Here is a 6,000-nt window from a genome sequence, read left to right on the forward strand (position 1 = left end):
AAATTCTAGTCACATAACTACATAAAAGATGAAAACAGAAATAAATTAGAGGATTCCTTTCTAGCCGAAACAAAACATGTATTCTTTTGGAAGACTTTTTCCATTTGTACATAACCTTGATTTTCTAATAACTTCTCGTAACATGAGATATGAATAATTGAATACTCATGTTTTACTAAAGAAACCCTAGTACCTGAACATAGTAAGTAAGTGTGACTTATTCATATCATCAGCCTGTATGACTAAGTTTTTGGTGAATTGCACTTACAGTTCTATAACATTAACATGCATTGCCTTTTTTACTTTGTCCTGGCATCTATACTTTCTTCACCACTAAAATAACGGCCATCTGAAAGGATTCTTTTCTGTATGTTCCAGTGTTTTCTCCTTGTTCTGCTAATTAGATGAGTTAGAAACCAAGATACTATTTCTGAATCCATATGTGGAAACAAAATCGCAACTATGTAGACATCCTTAGCTTACCTAGGACAGCCAGAGCTATACAGAGAAACCCTGTCTAGGGAAAGAAAGAAAGAAGAAAGAAAGAGAGAAAGAAAGAAAGAAAGAAAGAAAGAAAGAAAGAAAGAAAGAAAGAAAGAAAGAAAGAAAGAAAGAAAGAAAGAAAAAAGGAAGGAAGAAACAAAGAAAGGAAGAAAGAAAGAAAGAAAGAAAGAAGGAAGGAAGGAAGGAAGGAAGGAAGGAAGGAAGGAAGGAAGAAAGAAAGAAAGAAAGAAAGAAAGAAAGAAAGAAAGAAAGAAAGAAAGAAGGAAGGAAAGAAGGAAAGAAGGAAAGAAAGAAAGCAAAAACCAAAAAAAGAGAATGATTAGCTCAAAGGAAAAAGCATGGTGGAAGGTATGCATCACGAAATGGAACATTGACAACATATATCACTTTGAAACTGGCTCTGAATGATCTTTGATGCAAAACTATTAGGATAAACATAATATTTTTAAAAGACATTGTATTGTGTACAATCTCCTCCAGTCTGCACTCTGAAACTTACAATATTTAATCAAGTCAAAATTTGTTCAAGTGAGACTATGACATTTATTCAAAGGAAGTATAAATTCTCAGGTTTTTTGGTTGTCAATTTGTTCGTCAAATGTCCTTAAATATGTTGCTCATTAGTGTGACCTTATGTCTCTAAGATTTGTTCACTAAAATGATCCTGAAATTCATTATTACAATTAACTCTGAGGATTTATGGAGAGCTATAATTCAGTCATATGATGAGCCAGTTTCATTCATTTCCTATTATAAACTATTTTGACATGTACACTACAGAAAGTGCTATACATCACATTTAATAATAGAGTGAAGAAGGGTGGAAACAGAAGGTGTCTTCTTTTAACATCATAATTTCAGTTCTAACTTACTGATTTTGCATAGCGACGCTTAGGGATTCCATACGTCTTACAGTTAATACTCTTGCCTCCCCAGAGGCCCAACAGACTGCCTTGAGTAGAATAGACCTCTCAAAACAACAGAAGATTTTTATTTCGTCTCTGTGGTCTTTGTTCCTATTTGGCTCACAGGAGACTGAAAAAAGGGATAAAGGACTTCCTGAGTCTCCCTCTCCTACAAGATGACTAAATGATATCAGAAAATTATGTACATCTATCAATGTCGTGAGAAATTTTTTATCCAGTAAAAAACAATTCTTCTCCTAAAATTCTCTTCCTTTAAATTTATAATTCAAACAAACACACAAAGGCACACAAACAAACACACACACACAAACCATGTGGTCACATACAAGAATACATAATCAATGTACACACACATACATACACACAAACCATATATCCTAAATAGCACTATTTTTATATTATAGATATGAAAAAGAGCCATGCCTTAATCTAGTGTTGTGATAGCTGGGCTGTGTGTAATGGGAACAAAACAAAACTGTCAAAAGTAAAGATTCATAACATTTATTAAACAAGGGTTCTTATTCAAGCATGTACAAAGGCATATTAGAAAATCTCATTATTTACTAACACTATTGGCTTCATTTATGGTGTAGTGAGATTAGTATCTTAAACCCTAGCTAGAGAGGCCTTACCTCATTGCAAATCAACAGGTATATATCTACATGGCAGACTACAACAACAAAGACTCTCAGGGCATTGGCATATACACATTACATAAAGACATATACATAAGTAAATAAAAAACAAAGTTCAAAATAAGTTTTCTCTTGCTAGGTTATGATGGTTGGTCTCACTATAATGTGGAATTAATGTTTATATTCAGCTACAAATTAACTCACCCAACACACTGTTATTCCATGGCAGTTTTACATTCATTAATAGCAAAGTAGGCTAAATGACATTTATTCCATCCCTCTGCAGCCTGGACATCACAATCTCATATTCTTAAAGAAAAGCTTCCATTATTTCATAATCCCAGAATTTCATGAAAATTCACCGAACAGGGAGCCTTGGGCATAACCACAAGCCATCTAATGTATAGCATTTGTCTTTCATTAGAGAGAACACAACCTATTTCTTTACTATTCATTTTTATTTCTAAAGGTGTCCATCTACTGGGACAGATGAAAAGTAGAAAAGAATATGAAACTACAAAATGATCCATGATTTCTAACCCTTCAAGGAACCCCTGATTTCAACCTGAATGTGTGGTATATGAGGAGTTTAGGAGCATTCCTTTGTTTCTGCTGATATCAGGCTAATGATATAGTAATCTTCTAACTTGTCATGCAATTAATAGTGACTCTCCCCTCTACATATGCAGATGAGTAGGATGGGGATTGGGTCAACTTGATGCCAAATATTATGCTTGTAATTGGAATCATACAAACAATATACTTGTTTAATCAAGACAAAAACAACTTTGCTGAAGTTCCAAGTCATGATTGCAAATGGTTAAAGAATACCCATAGTCATCCTTCAATACCTGGGATCCAAATCAGCAAGAACACTAAAAACTGGGAGGGAGTCTTTATGGCTGTACTGTGAGCAGACATTGATTGACTCCTAGATAGGGTACAACAAGACTAACAAAAAGTTGCAAGTGAGAATAGTGGACCAAACCAAATAATCAGGGCCTGGGAAGGGCTAATATTTCTTAGTAACTCTACTGTACTGTGCCCAGGTCTCCCATAATAGAACAGACTATTGAAAAAATTTGCTACCAATTATTTTCGCCAATGGGAGACCTTTTTATAAAAGATTCTTTGATACATTTTCAGCATTGAAGTAGATATTGGCATTGGTGATATTTCATTTTCTTCTTTAAATTAGTAACGTGAATTGAACAACTGTTTGCAACTTGAACTCTTACTCTCAAATATTTATACTTATAGCACTTCTACTAGGAGGATGTCAGCTCACTTATTCTACCAAATAAGTCATGGTAGCGGGGGGTGGGTATGAGGTGGAGACTGTCATTTACCAAGTGTGCACTTAACCAACCTAGCCATTTGAAATAACCCTATAGTGAATTTTCATTTATAATTGTATGTCATTTGTTGAACCACCTTGGGAAAATGTACAGGTTTTATTCTTACTAAACCACTGAATAGACTATAATGTATTTCTGGTTTGGAGTTTTTACTTGTATTCAAAATCTGTTTTCTCGGATGAGAATTCTTTGTTTAGCTCTGAGCCCCACTTTTTAATGGGGTTATTTAATTTTCTGGAGTCCACCTTCTTGAGTTCTTTAGATATATTGGATATTAGTCCCCTATCTGTTTTAGGATAGGTAAAGATCCTTTCTCAATCAATTAGTGGCCTTTTTGTCTTATTGATGGTGTCTTTTGCCTTGGAGAAGATTTGCAATTTTATGAGGGCCATTTGTTGATTCTCAATCTTATAGGACAAGCCATTGCTGTTCTATTCAGTATTCCCCCTGTACTCACATCTTCGAGGCTTTTCCCTACTTCCTCTTCTATAAGTTTCAGTGTCTCTGGTTTTATGTGGAGTTCCTTAATCCCCTTAGATTTGACCATAGTTCAAGGAGGTAGGAATGGATCAATTCACATTCTTCTACATGATAACCACCAGTTGTGCCAGCACCATTTGTTGAATATGCTGTCTTTTTTCCACTGGAAGGTTTTAATTCACTTTTCAAAGACCAAGTGACCATAGGTGTGTGGGTTCATTACTGGGTCTTCAATTCTATTCCATTGGTGTACTTATCTGTTGCTATACCAGTACCATGCAGTTTTTATCACAATTGCTCTGTAGTACAGCTTTAGGTCCGGCATGGTGATTCCACCAGAAGTACTTTTATCCTTGAGAAGAGTTTTTGTTATACTAGGTTTTTTGTTATTCCAGATGAATTTGCAGATTGCCATTTCTACTTCAATGAACAATTGAGTTGGAATTTTGAATGGGATTGCATTGAATCTGTAGATTGCTTTTGGCAAGATACCCATTTTTACTATATTGATCCTGCCAATCCATGAGCATGGGAGATCTTTCCATCTTCTGAGATCTTCTTTAATTTCTTTCTTCAGAGACTTGAAGTTCTTATCATACAGATAAGAACTTTCACTTCCTTAGTTAGAGTCATGCCAAGGTATTCCTGAAAAAAATGTTCAACATCCTTAATCATCAGGGAAATGAAAATAAAAACAACGCTGAGATTCCACCTCACACCAGTCAGAATGGCTAAGATCAAAAATTCAGGTGACAGCAGATGCTGGCAAGGATGTGGACAAAGAGGAATACTCCTCCATTGTTGGTGGGATTGCAACCTTGTATAACCACTCTGAAAATCATCTGGCAGTTCCTCAGAAAAATGGACATAGTACTACTGGAGGATCCCGCAATACCTCTCCTTGGAATATATCCAGAAGATGTTCCAACTGGTAAAAAGGACACATGCTCCACTATGTTCATAGCAGCCTTATTTAAAATAGCCAGAAACTGGAAAGAACCCAGATGCCCCTCAAGAGAGGAATGGATACAGAAAATGTGGTACATTTACACAATGGAGTACTACTCAGCTATTAAAAGGAATGAATTTATGAAATTCCTAGGCAAATGGATGAACCTGTAGGGTATCATCCTGAGTGAGGTAACCCAATCACAAAAGAACTCGCACAGTATGTACTCATTGATAAGTGGATATTAGCCCAGAAACTTAGAATACCCAAGATATAAGACACAATTTCCTAAAATCAGGAAACTCAAGAACGAAGACCAAAGTGTGGACACTTTGCCCCTTCTTAGAATAGGGTACAAAACACCCAAGGAAGGAGTTACACAGACAAAGTTTGGAGCTGAGACAAAATGATGGGACATCTAGAGATTGCCATACCTGGGGATCCGTCCCATAATCAGCCTCCAAAATCTGACATCATTGCATACACTAAGAAGATTTTGCTGATAGGACCCAGATATAGCTGTCTCTTGTGAGACTATGCCAGGGCCTAGCAAACACAGAAGTGGATGCTCACAGTCAGCTATTGGATGGATCACAGGGCCCCAAATGGAGGAGCTAGAGAAAGTACCCAAGGAGCTAAATGGATCTGTAATCCTATAGGTCGAACAACAATATGAACTAACCAGTACCCCCTCTCCAGAGCTCTTGTCTCTAGCTGCATATGAATCAGAAGATGGCCTAGTTGGTCATCAGTGGAAAGAGAGGCCCATTGGTTATGCAAACTTCATATGCTTCAGTACAGGGGAATGCCAGGGCCAAGAAGTGAGAGTGGGAATGGGGGGGGTAGTTGGTGGGGGAGCGTGTAGGGGACTTTTGGGATAGCATTGGAAATGTAAATGAAATAAATGCCCAATTTAAAAAAAAGAAAAAATACAAAGCAAAACCTTTTTTCTGCCATTTATAAATATTGTCCACAGTTCCTTAGTATGTGGGACAAGTAGTGATACTGGTGACTTTAAAAAATTATCTTCCTCCAGGGCTGCAGAGATGATCCTGAACTCAGCAACCACAACTCACTTGGAAATTCACAACTCTCTGTAACTCCAATTCCAGAATATTCACCATCGAACACCTCCTTTTGGATGCCTT

The sequence above is a fragment of the Mus caroli genome, unplaced genomic scaffold, assembly GCF_978045245.1.
Source record: "Mus caroli unplaced genomic scaffold, Mus_caroli_1 scaffold_7, whole genome shotgun sequence".
Lineage (NCBI taxonomy): Eukaryota > Metazoa > Chordata > Mammalia > Rodentia > Muridae > Mus > Mus caroli.